This window comes from Toxotes jaculatrix, chromosome 8 (genome assembly GCF_017976425.1).
Source record: "Toxotes jaculatrix isolate fToxJac2 chromosome 8, fToxJac2.pri, whole genome shotgun sequence".
In the NCBI taxonomy this organism is placed as follows: domain Eukaryota; kingdom Metazoa; phylum Chordata; class Actinopteri; family Toxotidae; genus Toxotes; species Toxotes jaculatrix.
This window is the reverse complement of record NC_054401.1, coordinates 5,249,584-5,263,939: the sequence shown is the minus strand read 5'-3', so window position 1 is coordinate 5,263,939 and position 14,356 is coordinate 5,249,584. Positions and strand designations below refer to the sequence as shown.

The 14,356-nt window shown below is 40.4% G+C and overlaps 1 protein-coding gene across 1 annotated transcript in view; it reads left to right on the top strand.

The window, feature by feature from the left end:
- pear1 (platelet endothelial aggregation receptor 1) overlaps window positions 1-14,356 on the top strand; it is a 43,671-nt gene that overhangs the window by 231 nt on the left and 29,084 nt on the right. The gene's annotated exons all lie outside the window — the stretch shown is intronic.

Below are 14,356 nucleotides of genomic sequence, written 5' to 3'. Positions count from 1 at the left end.
TATTTGTCTTAAAGCCACTGATTTTTATGACCACTGTGATGATACATGTGACCAGTTAACAGGATCGAATAACATAGTTTTAATATGTGTGTGCTTTCAACGAACTGTTTGGGAATGATCTATTATGGAAAATAACAGTGGTGCAGCATGTACTACAGTCCCTAAAATGGTGAAAGATGCAGCTTTAGACCTTCGCCAGTTGACTATATAAGGGACTTATAGTGCAGCTGCAGTCTTCTGGTGTAATGTTATAGTTCATCTGTTTTAATTTGCTGTGCACGAACTTTGCCAAAATACGCAAAGTCTCTCGCAATCTCTCGTCACATTAATGTCGCTTTAGGCTCTATAGGAGGACAACAGGTCTTTACATAAGGCATGTTTTTTTTTTTTTTTAAAGACGGCGCCTCCCACATGTAGTTGTGAACAGTGGTTGACGAAGTGCTTCTGTACTTTTATTTAAGCAATAGTAGAAGAAGCATTCAGATCCCTCAGTAAAAGTACAGCAAAGTAAAATATATTCCATTACATATTTAAAAGCTTACTTAAAAACAGTGATGGAAAGTAACTACAGGAGTGAATGAGTAGTTTTGATATTTTCAGTAAATTTTGCTAACAATGCATAGAAACGTTTACTTACGGCACATTTACTTGTAATGGAGTGCTTTAATATTTAAGTCTTGCTACTTTTACTTGAGTAAATACTTAAATACTTTGTTCACCACAGCTTAAGTAAAAGTAAAAGCACTACCAACAAAATGTGCTTCAAGAAACAGTAGTGAAAGTACTCATTATGCAGAATGGCCCTTCTAAATTTATTTGTTTTTACACCTAAAGAGTGTAAACATGATTTAAATGTTGCAGCTGGTTGAGACAGAGAAAATTTTGTCTACATTACAGGAAGGCTGGTCCATAACAATGGAATCCTAACTCATATTTTAGAGGACAAAAATTAAGTACAGTGCTTGAGTAAATGCACTCAGCTGGATTACACCAGTGGTTGTGAAAGTGTGTGGATCACATTTCATAACTGTTTTTGGCATATTTCTCACAGTTTGGTGTTTTTTATTTATCTAATGTGCTGTGTGAAAGGACTTCTAGTTTACACAGTGTAACAACGAAACCATATAAGCAAGTGAACAGATTATCATTAGTCAGCATATGAAAACATAGCCAGCACTTATCAGTGAGTGAATTAATCCAGTTGTTCATCGTTGATCATCTGACATTGTATTGTCACTTTATGCACTTGCTGCACTTTTCCTGCCTGTTTTTTTTTTTTTTTTTTGGCATCTGTGGCTCTGGTTTGAAACTTCTCCAGCCACTATCAAGAGAGTGTGACTCAGAGAAGCTGTGCTCCTCTGGTATGTCTCCTCTATCGATTCATTGCAGAGGAAGTTGCTGGGAGTAGTTCTGCTAATGTTTCCTTAGTGCTCTGCCTCTGCCTCCTCCTCCTCCTCGCCTTCTGCCTCCGTTGTGTTTGATTTTCATTAAGTCATTCAGACTGAATCCAAGTGCTGGATCCATCTCTTGGTCTGTGTTTTGGGTCATAAAGGAGCTGTGACTGAAGCCAGTGAAACGTGGCAGCGGGGTTGCATGCTCCCCGTACAATTGTGTGACATCCTGTGTTTGATGGTGTGACTCAGCTTTCAGGTCTTGTCAATGAAGTTAATCGGATGAAGCAGACGGAGATGGAGTGTTTTTTTTTTCTCTGCAGATGTGAGAGGCTGCAGTGGGTTGTTAATGCCTTTGGGCTTGTTATATGCATATGAGGGGAGTGTCTCTGATAGTGTTTCTGATACATAAGAGGTCGTTGATTAAAGGAAATACAATACACTAAAGACACATTCAAGCACCAGTGGTGTGCTCATTTTGACTGATGTGATGGATTGCTTTCTTGAGATGGTGCAGACATTTTGCTCTAGATTTTTGGAAGCAGGAAAGTTCAGTGGAGTTTTCAACCAGCAGCACCAAATTAAAGACAAACTACTGTATTTAACGTCTGTTGTTCATAGTCAGTTCTTGACAAATTGTCTGACACTTTTATAGTCTCACTCCTGTGTAAGTTTAAAGCTATAAAATGATAAACTGCTGTACATGGAAACATGCTGTTTTGGAAACAAACTCCTCATTTCTGTTCCTCAGTGGAGCTATAAAATCACCCTTTAAATTCGGCATTTCTACACATTCACACTTATTGTCTGTGACTCATGAATGAAAGACTTTTGATTAAGGAGGCACTGGCACCGTTCAAGTTATAAAAACATCTGTGAGGAAGGCAAGATGTGATTAACTATCAGAGTAAATCTCAGCCACCTGGTCTGGACTCCTGACCTAGCATCTGCTTTGGCAACCAGAAATCCCCAGGAAGTCTCTCTGACTGCAAACTGAACTTTCCTTTGTCCTTCTCCAAGTATTCCTAAAAGCACTGTGCCATTTTTAAACGTGCCATTATTTACATTTTAAGGAGTTGAGTTCTGTAGGTGAAAAATAACCCAACCGTGGCTCCCTGAAGAGGACCGTCTTTGCGTTTCTTCAGTATCCTCATATGAGATCCTCATTAGTGGAAAAATATCATCTCCTCCTTGAAAATGTGTCTGCCCTCCTCCAGACTGTTTCAGCTATCAGTGGTATAATGGTGACCCATTTTTTTGTCTGGTTGAGCAACAAAATCGTCTCTTGTCTGACAACTGGAGATCTGGCTGACTTACCATCTGTTTGTGCAGGAGAGCGCTCAGGCTCAGGCGGGCAATTGGATATGTTTTGGTTTGAGATGACACCGGCCAGAGACACAAAGAGATGAGGTAGAAATAGAAAAAAAAGTAACTGAGGTAAGATTCATTAGTGTTAATTTGATCCCTCAGTGCCTGGAGTTTCCTAAAATTTATTGTTGCGCCATACAGGGCACCCAGAGTGTCTGCAAGTTGTCTTTTGAAAGCCACAACTTTTCTTGACATGTTTATACCCAATGGCCACACACCATTTGTGTGTTATTTAAGTGAGATCACAGCCTGACGTCTTTGTATTGTCCGTCGAAGCGTGGACTCTGTGCTATAGAATTACCTGTGTTCTTTAAAACGAAGAAAATTCTAGTTTTTAGCCAAGCTAGTGGTGTGGCTGCAAGGATCGGTCATTAAGTTCACCACCTCCGTCCAGACTGAAACATGTCAATACATCTGAATAATGAATTTACAAGGCATTTCGTGTAGATATTCGTGTTCCCCCAGAGGATGAATTCCGATGACTTTGATGATCCACTAACTTCTCCTCTAGCGCCACCATGAGGTTCGCATTTGAGATTTTGAGTGAAATGTCTCAATAACCACTGGATGGATGGCCAGGAAATTTGGTACGGACATTCATGATCTCTGTTTTTCATTTCGCGCCATAATCAGTTCAAATTTTTAATTTGTACAATGCTTTGGTTTATGAATACAAATACCTGCAAAACTAATGACGTTCTCATGAGCTTCAGTTGTACTTTGTGCTTACTGCTAATTGTAGAAAATGTTAGGACGTAAAAAAGTTGCTTTCCATTCTTACACATCGATAAAGCTTTTATTTTGGAAGTTAAGTAGATATATTTTAAAAAATGACCTTTGTTTTCTCCCCAAGCTTCTATTTTTGATGTAAAAATAGTCCTGATGAAAAAGACAAAGCGCACAGGGAATTCAAAAGGAGGTGACACGGGTTGAATATTCCTACCACAGGCCTTATATAAGCCTTTCAACCCCATGTGCTTTGCAGCCGTGCAAATAATTTGGAGCAGATTCGACTGCAGCCCTCCAGCTCAGGGGTTTTGGGTCACTCGCTCTGCTCTGGCTGTGGAACATGTACAGTTTCATTGGGCTCTGGCTCAAATAACCAATCATAAAAAGCAGAGGTCGGGGGGTTTGGGGCTGGAACAGGAGGAGGAGCCAGCAGCAGCTTGATGGAGTGACCACAGACTACTTGTACTGTGGTGAGGGTCTTTCCTGAAGTTGCTTATGTTGGTGGTTGGTGGGTGGTGTTTGGGGTGGTGGGTGGAGCAGCAGTGGAGACATTGTTCATTAAGATTTCTGGGGCTTTCACTGGTGTCTATGTCTCGCTGTGGTGTCTCTGCAGGATGACTGGAACCAAGTGAAACCTGAGATGTAGAATTAGGGGAAATACAGCACCAGATTCAAGGCCCCAGAGAGCTTCTCGTTTTTTGTTTCCATTTCGGTGATGAAAATGGGGTTATGTTTATGTTGTTGTTTGTTTTTAATACTAAGAGAAACTGGTTGTGCTGATGGAGCACAGAATGTTTATTTTGTCAGTTATGAGATGAAATATCATGAGTTTACCATCCAAGATGAGAGGCTTGCATGTGAAAAACAAATGGCCTTTATGTCATGCTTGGCACCACGCAGACATGAACTGCTAGAACTCTTGATGTTTTTCTTGAGCTCAATCTCAGCTCCACTCCGCCAGCTGTGTTAAGCTATGACTCCGAGTCGTCCATCTTGCATTTTATGAGAGGGCTTATTTTCTTTTTTTGTATTTAATTTTCCAGGCCACTTCTGAAAGACAAACCTAGGCTCAGGAAAGGCAAGATGACAGATTATCACTATTTGTCAGCATCTTCATTACTCAAAACAGTGCAAGTTCTGACTGTTAAAAAGGGTTCTTTGTGAAAAAGGACACAAAGAAGCCAAAAGGGATTTGGTTTTGGAAAATGTGGGGGTAGCAGAGGTATAATGGCAGCGTTCAAAGGACTTTTTTTTTTCACAACTCATTTCTGTTTACACGTCAAAGAGCATGAGATGCAAACCTGGATGTACATGCAAGATGTTTCCTATCGGCTTCCTATTGTTTGTCCCAGTTTTCATTCCCCTGGTGCTCTGCAATGACGATTGAAGACAGAGAAGAGAACCCGAGGAACTGTGGGGACAGGGATTGATTTTGTTGAAAACCTGTTATTCCTTTGCCCTGTAGAAAAGAAACTAAAAGAAATTCAGCTGAAGAGATGAAATTATTAGTTGTAGACAGATGGTAACGAACCAGGGAGTTGTAGTCAATTAAAAAGTAATGAGAAAAGCATGTTATCTTCAAAGACATCATCAATAAAAACACTGACAAGTTATTGTGTGGTAACTTTTGCTTGTGCAACGTGTTAACAGCAAAATTGCATGCTTGCTCATTAATTGGTAAATAGTTGAATCTAATTTGCAGTAGTTTTTAAAAAGCCCAGAGAAGCCTCAGTGTGATAAAATAATAATAATAATAATAATAATATATTCCTCCATGACTCACAGACAACCTGCTGCTTCTGTTTGCCTCTGGGCACCCAGAAGAAGAAAAGTGTTGACAGTTTCCCCTCCACTTAGTTTCCTTGAGTTGTGAACATCATACCCAAACAAGATGACAGGGCCCTGGAACCCTCTCTCCCACCTACCATTGTCAGTGTTTGCCCTCCCACTGTGTTGTTTTCCCAGGATGTCCTGTGTGGTGGCTTGTGTCTGGCTCTTGTCTCCTCTTTGCCCCCCGTCTTCCTGTTGTGCTGGCCAGATATGCAGGTGTCATACCAAAAAGCCCCCAGAGGCAGATGTGTTGCACAATACAGCTAAGCATGCCAGGGTTTTCACTTAAGTAGAGCACATTTTCTTTCTAGAGCACATGTCCTTCTGGCTAATGAAAGACTTTCATCTTTCATTAGCCAGAAGGACATCCAACAAAGTGAATTAATGGCACCACCTGTGGGGACTGAAACGCTTTCGGAGTAGTGGCAGTGCTGGGAAAAGCACAGAGGATCAGACTAAGTAAAGGAACATCTCTGAGGGTTCACCTTCAGGGTAGCACACGTGGCTCAAGTTTTTGAGTGAAGAAAATAAGGCTTTAACTTCCAGATGCTCGCAGAATGAAGCCCATCTGGAGAGAGAGGGAGGGAGAAGGAGAGAAGGAGCTTTTTGGGTTATGTGTTAAAAAAAAAAGAAAGAAGGAAAGAAAAAAAAAGGTGCTCTAAAATGATCACTCTAATAAGTTGCAGGTTTCCACCTTGTCCTCCAGAAAGGCTGCATGTGGCCTATAAATCAATGGCCTGTAAATCAGTGCAGTTTAACTTGTAGGAATTTACTGGCCCAGGCTGGACTTCCTGGAAATAGAGATCGAGAAAGAAAGCCAATAGAGATAATAAGTGATAACTGTTCTGGTCAGCTCTATCTGTCTTGGTGGTATTCTGCTGCTGCTACTGCTTGTGTTAAAGTTTTGCCTAGCCATTCCTGGTTATCTAGATACCTCTGTTACAGTAAGACGTATGACCACATGGCATTAACTGAAATGCACATCTGTCTCCCAGAGCGCAGCTCCCACTCTCCTTGCAGAATGACTGTACCACCCTGCAGGCAGCAGCACTCGAGTCTTTGGTAAATCACCCAGGTGTCACATTATTTTTCTTCGGAGAGGAGATGGTACTATGGGTTAATCCCAGAAACAAATGGCAGAAAAAAAAAAAACATCATCAACGGCAACAGAATAAGATGGCCACTCCAGCTCAAATAGTTTCCAGCTCTCTGTATCGTAGCAGCTGCAAAGAGAAAAAAAAACAAAGCTGCCATCCAGTCACATTAAAAGTGTTGTCTTAATCGAAACCAGATGCGGCGTGGTTAAAGTCTGTTACTGTAAATTGCTCTCTCTTTCATGCAGCCACGACTTAAAGACTTATATTAAAGCTCTTGCATGGGAACCTTATCCGCAGTATGAAAAATGTTGTTCTTAAAACTTGTGTCACAGTAAAGGATGATGCTTCCCCTGATATTATTCAGACGCTGCAGACATTCAGAGGGATCCGTATAATCTTGTCAGTTGCCATAGACCTCCCAGGAAGCCCATATTTTATCGAACATCAACAACTGTGAATTGCCACAAGCGTTTTTATACAGTAGGACTCAAAAAAATAATTCTTTTTGAGAAAATGAGCCTTCTCATTAAGTGGAGCATCCGTATTGTTGAAATATGTTTACGATTGAGTTTTTCAGACACTGTAGCCCATTCAGCTTCTTTGCTCATAGAAGGCTTTGCCAAAGCAGATGGGGTTTGATTTCACACCTCTCCGACAGAGTTTGGACAGCAGCTCCCCCACCACTAGGGTCAAGACCACAAGTGTAAGCAATCTGCACGCTCCTCAGCCAAAACAAAGGTTATGATGGAAAGAAAAGAAAGTAGTGGGCCTGTGTGTGTATGTGTCGAGAAACATGGAACAGACAAGGTCTGTGTGTGCACATCTGTGTTTATGTCGATGTTCGATACAGAGTTTTGTGATGACTCGGCAGTTTTGGCTGCCTGCAGCGGCTCAGCGTTTCCCTTTAGTGGCTGCAGTCTGATCGTCTGTTTCCCCTCGTAAGAAACTACAAGTCAAACAAGTGATTGGAGAACTGCACGCCAGCGATCAACCAGCCCATGAGGGACAAACTGTAAAGTCTGACAAAGCTCTTAAAGATTCTGATTGTTTTTGCATGTCACCACACATGAAGTGCGTCCAGATGTGCACAATGCCCAGGATGACACCTTAGTCACTGTATGTGAGTCTTTGCACCAAACACAGTCAATGCATAATTACAGTGTGACTAAATACTAAAGACTGAAAGCCATGTGTTAGTTCTTCTTTCAGAGCTTTCTGACTTCCCTACGACAGCTAATCAATTATGGGTTAATTTAAAAAAAAAAAAGGCTAAATATTTTTGTAAATCAGCTGTGTACTGTATTTGTAGTAAATGTTACTCAGACAGTACTAAACAGTGTATTTGCTGGGGATTAATACATAAATGATACTCTGCTGAATCTTTACGGCAGCAGGACTGTGCGTCTACAAAAATAAACTACATTTTCCATGCTCATTACAACGAAAAAAACATGTCACCCAGTGCAACCGTGCGGCTAATTAATTTGTTTTAATAGCTTTTGGAAAATAATAAAGTTCTATGGCACAGGGGAATAAGCCATATCAGGGTCTGGCTGCTCAGTGAACACTTAGGATCAATTCACTGTTGGTTTTGTTTTTTCATGGAATTTTTTGATAATAAGAAAAATGTAGAATATCACCAGAGTTATCTTTTAACTATTGTATTTGCAAACTTTGCAGATAGAAATATAACAGAGACCCCACAGTAAATAAGAACTAAGTTTCCTCGTGGACAGACACACTGCTAGATACATTCAGTCCAAACTGTGTCAGATTCAAAAGCAGCTCCAAGCAAAGTTCCTGATGGTTTACAGATCAATTTGAGACCAAAGGCAGAATAAGTCAAGTCAATTTGACCTATTACGACTCAAGAAAACAAATAATAAAAGACAGAAAATATACCACTGGTGTAGTTGAAAGGTGGACAGTTTACATTAGTGAAAAGTAATTATTTTTATGGTGTTTCTCCCATGATGAAAAAAGATGTTTGTCTAGCTTTGTATCAGCTCTACACAACATCATCACATACAGAGGTTTCTACAGGTGGGATGTCATATTGTTTACATTAACGGTGAGAAAGTGGTGAAAAAAATAAACACCAGTGCAGTGACCCCACACTTTTTGGCAGCAAACAGCAAAGACACTGTCCATTTGTGGCCAAGTCCAAATCAAATTAAGTATAAAAGAGAGGACTAAACCAAGACAACAAGTGCTCTTTCACCAATTAAGTTTGTTTGCCTGTTTAATATAATTACTGACTCTTTTTCTCTTAACAAAGGAGTTATTCTGCTCAGAGGCATCACAGTTTGTGACTGTTGTGGGAGTTCAGTGGAGGCTGTTTCTGTTTTCTTAAGCTCCTCTGAAGATTTCAAAGGCCCTTGACCCTGTGGCATGTTATGTATATACTGAGGGATCTCCGCATGCTAATAAATATGGATGAATAAAGATTGGCCTTTGCTTGGTTTCATCATGGGAAGACACAACAACTACAGCTGTGTTTCCCACAACTTTCTGACCCTGAAAGAGGAGGATAATAATTTGTTTTTGAGGCAATACTAAGCAAAGAGAAAGACATTAAGATTAAAGAAATGAGCTTGTCATGGTGGGAAAATCAGCATGAAGATGACGCTCTGATGTGTAAAAAGAATTAGGACCAAAACATCAGAGGGGTCAATGGCTGAAATGTTGGAGGGCAGACCACAGGGTCAGGAAAATGTCACTGTGCAGCTGTAGCTCTTTCTGAACTGGGTTTCTACGCATTTTGTATGAAAAAATTAGATTTTTTTACTTTAAAAAATTTGTGGGTTTGTCAATAAAATCAATAATAAAGTTATAGGACAAAATTTAAGTTTAAAATCCCATAATCCTGCTTTTTAATTTATTCCTAGATAAGACTGTGGTCAGTAAAATGGGAGTAACAATTATTAATCAATTATTAACTGATTAGTTGAATGACGATCAATAATTGATGATCAATTAATTAATGTAAGTCATTTTTCACATTTTTCACATTTGATGGTTTCTGGCTCAAATGGTTCTCTGGCTTTAATCACTGAAAATTTTAGATTTGGTATCTTTGGTCAGTTTTCTAACTAATAGTTAGTGGCAGCCCTAAAAAGAAGCCTTTTACACACAGCCGACATTTTATTAAATTCATCGTCATTACTTAATCTATTATGTGTTTGTGGAGCACTAAAACATCATAGCATTATTTTAGTAATATTATCCTCATCATGGCCTTATCGTAAGATAATACAGCGACATTGCAAATTAAAAAAAAAAACAGCCTGACTCACAGAAACAGTCATGGCAAGAATGTAGAGAGCTTCCTGAATGGCAGCGGAGGGCCAGTTATACAGCAATGCGCAGGAAGAGATGAAGAGAAAGTGTATGTCTGAATCAACAACCTGCCTGTGATTCATACTGAAACAATGGCCATGACAAGGTCAATCAAGCATCACAGTCATTAGAAATATCCTGCTTACAGACTCATTATGGCAGAGATGTTTTCAAATTGTTGGAACGTGATACAGTGAAGTTTGAAATTCTTGTGTTATTATGTGGTCAATGTGTTTTTCACTAAAAGGACAAATTCAGTTCATTACAACTTGAGTCGTATTTTTAGACACACTGGTGACGTGGATTTAGGGATGGCATTGTTTGGCCGTTCAGTTCACCACTTTGGTCCAAACTGAAATATCTCAATACATAGAGGATGAATTGCCATGAAATTTCGTACAGACGTTCATGGTTCCCAGACAATGAATCCTTTTGACATTGGTGATCCTCTGACTTTTCCTCCAGCGCCAACATGAGGCTAAATTTGTGGTTTTGAGTGAAATGTCAATAACAACTGCTGGCTTGTGATAAAATTTGGCACACACATTCACGTCTCCCCTCAGGACGATTTGCAATAACTTTGATAATCCCGTCACTTTTCATCTAGCACCACTATCGGGTCGAAAATTTTAATTTGTCCAGTACTTTGGTTTATGACCAAACGCTTGCAAAACTGACACCCCCATCAGCCTCAGCTGTAATTAGTGTTTAGTGCTTGAAAAACAATTCTGCTCTATTACAACTTGGGTCTTATTTTCTTAGCTCCTAAGAAATTATTTCTATCATTTATCAACAAAGTAATTGCTGAGATCTGCAGACCCTTATAGCGTAAGTTGTAGCTGTAGCTGTAGTTGTTTTAGTTAAAGCTGATCTCCTTTCTGGGGATTCCACACGCTGTGAATTTTGAAAGTGCTCCTTACATTTGTTACGAGCTGCAGCCTTCTAATGTTGTGGACAGAGAGGTTTTTCGCCTGTGTTCTTAGTGTGCGAGTTTACAATGCACAGCGATGTGTTTTGGTCACGGCTTGTGGAAAGGCTGTGTTTTTTTTTTACAAGTGCTTCATGTGTCTCTGCACCAGTATGATCCACAGAACATTACAGCACATATAATTACAGCACTGTATGGTCATGTCCTTCTGAAACCTCAGCCAGGGCCTCCATTTTGGGTTTTCCACCATTTCACTCCTAAAAGTTTGGATTTAAAAAAAACTTTCTTAAAGTGACCAGACATGGTTTCAGTCCAGGTGTGAGAGTCTGTGTTTTTGTTTGTTCTGCTCCACAGAGGTGAGTCGGTGTATTTATCACAGTGTCTCAGTGTTTAAGCTTGTTTTTGTGGACCCCTCTGTTTTCTCTGACCAATGAAGCCACAGTCATCCTGCCTGTGGTTTTGGTCTGGAGTGCGGAGGACCAGGCAGCAGTTTGCACTGTGGGTCTGCGTAGGAGAGCGCACGAGCCTCAAACGTGTCAGAGTAATGCAACAGGGAGAGCAAAGGCCTCCAACTGGCAAGAAGCCCAGTGCACCAAAAAAAAAAAAAAAAAAAAGAGAATTTCAGTATAAACCACATCAAATCACACACATCTGCTAAAAGTAAACAGTTCATGAATGAAGAAAACAAGGATTATTTATTTGTTTTCTCATCAATGTCTCCAAAGAGTTTAGTTACAACACTTGTTTTGATTTTCTTTTATTACATTTAACACATTTTATTCCCTGGGCAGTCGTACTTTTGTATCATGTTAAATATTTGGTCAAAGGAATCCATGTGTGAAATTGTCTTTGAGTATTAAATTATCTTTGATAATAGCACAAAACTGGTTAGTGTGTCAAATGGGAAGGCTATATTTACAAGTGCTCAGAGATGGAGGATGGTGCTTACTATTAGCAATCTCCATCACAAGACATTTTTGTGACAAATGCTGGAAAAGCAAATCCCAGGCCAGGCTTCTAATTTAGCTTCTGTGACTGTGGTCTGTTGTGGATCTGCAGGTCTTTGTTTGAGTCAATGATCCAGTCACAAACAATGGGACTGGATCAAGCTTTAACCAAATAACATGACTAAAAAACAATCAGCAGGGACTCATTCTGCACCTGATTGGCGCCACAGTTCCGTCTGTGGGTTTTACTTCAGGTTTTTAAAAGTAGACAAAGTCTGGCAGTTGTTTGGGAAACATTGTCCCACCAAGCAAAACAACAAACGCAGGTGTTTCGACAAATGCCCCTAAAACACATGCAGTAGGTTTGAAGGGCAGTTACAAATGATGCTACTTGCTGTTTAATACTTGTTGGATGACAAATTAACCATTCAGCTGCTGAGTCATGCATAATTTTAGATCTGCGATATCAAATTTTACATAGATCATAGACCTCACGGCTTGTTGTCATTATCCAAACCACTCCCCATAGCAGAGTGACTGGTCATCTTCCAACCCAGTTGATTCTAGAGTTACACTGGTTTTATGAAAGTAAAAACAATTTGTTTTTAATCCAAAAAGAATCCCAGTATTTGGAAACTGAAGCGTGTTCAGTTCGAGTTCTGCCAGTGTTGTTGCAGATCCTGCTGGTTGCAGACAGGAGTCATTACAAAATCTGCCTTGCCTCGGCTCTGTGTGGAACTCATGTTGATGTCCTCATGTGGTCCAAAACAACAACGCTACCATGGGAACCTTATCACACCAAGCACTTATCCATGGGCTCTGCTCTCTATCACCATGGGGACAGAGGCTGTGACATAAGCTCCAGTACCTACTGACCTCACTCATAAAGACACTGTCCAACATAAACAGGCTCTCTCACACACACACACACACACACACACACACACACACAGAACGCACTTCACCACGACAGGAAAAGGCGTGGTCATTGCACATTGCATCCTCTTGGATTGATTTCTGCTTTCATGTTCTGACAGTTAAGGTTAAATTTTTAGGTTTGATTTGTTTTTTAAAAGTTATTAAGTTTGTTCCCGTACTCGAGCCATTTAATGGGTTGGTTTTTATGTTTACGCATATGTCTGCAACTAATGATTATCTTCATTATCAAATGATCTGCCAAATGTTTTCTCGATTAATTGAACAATAGCTTTGTTTATAAAACACCAGAAAAATGTGATGTTATTTAATGTCTTGTTTAGTCTGTCAAAAAGCCAAAGATATTGAATTTACTACAATCCTAAGACAAGGAAATGTAATTATACATACATATATTGAATGTCTCATGTTTTATTTTTAATTGGCAGCTGCAGGATGAAGTGATCAAGTAAAGTGAAAGGAAGAGAAGTGATGTTTGGCTGAACAGTGTTTGGTTCTCCCTGAAACCCAATTTGAATTAATATAATGGGGGACCAGGAATGGGGGACACATGCTATATCCTGTTTTTCTCTGTTAAATTAAGTATCCCAGACCACAGTGCCTGGGGTTGCCAAATGAAATCTGGCTCAATGTTGTTGTAGAGATGACAAAGAGTTGACACGAGGTGATTTCATTACTTTTTCCATTGCAATTAACAGAGCTCTAAAATGACTCGAACTCAACGACAGATTGGCAGGCTGCACCAGGCATCTGTCGATGTATTTAAGAGCCTGTTTGTTGACTATGATCCAAATTATTTATTCCCATGTTATTACTGGAAACTCTAGCAAAATAGTGGGGCAGATCTGCTGACTTAATTATAAGATACAGCTGCAGAGGATGGGGTCAAATTAAGACAATATAGCTGTCTGAAAGGGGAGACAAAAGGAATGAACTTTTCAAAGTGCAAAGGTGTGCAGTGTTTCTTAAAGTTCAAAAGGTCAAAAGTTCAAGAACTCTCAGCTTGCTTGCATGAATCTTCAAGATAGCAAAGACTGCAGAACTCACTCAGCAAAATTCAGACTTCCAAGATCTGTGCTCGGCCTCCCCCTCCTCTCTCTCCCTCACTAGATCATCCTTTTGTCACGCAACTCCCCCGAGAACCGTCAACGGCATTTGAGTTGCCAAGAGTTTTCCACTCAAAAGCTTTTTCCAGTGTGGGGGTTCAGCTTTGTGGCAGAGTACCACCTTTTACCGTATACGATCTTTACTGTAAACGGAGTGAAACATTTTAATGTAGGTGTTGTTCAACCTGTGTTTTCCACAGGTTAATATTGATAATGTGACAAAATGAACGCAAAGAAACCTGTGGCTGTGTTTCTCTTCAGTTTAACGTGTTTTCTCACATTTCTGGGTGTGGCATGTAATTGTTTCCCCAGTGTGTTGTTGAGGGTCTCTGCCCCCAACTCCTACCACCTAGCCCCCCCCCCCCCCCCCCCCAACACACACCCCCACACCCACCATGAGGCATAGCAGCAACTGGGGAGTGTGTGCCAGCCTCACTGCGGTCTAGCAACCGAACTCGTCCTGTGCGCCAAGACGAGAACCCAGATGCAAAGGATTATGGGTTTTATATTCAGTTTACAGTAACTCTGGTTTAATGTGAGGGTGGGATGGGGAGGAGGGAGAGAGGGGACTGTGGCTGCGGTCGGTGTGTCACATGGAGGACTCTGGCTAATTTATTCCAGTTTCTGTCAGATTCTGCCCTCGAGCAGTTTTATAGATTTGTTATTCCAAGAGCTGAACTGTAAA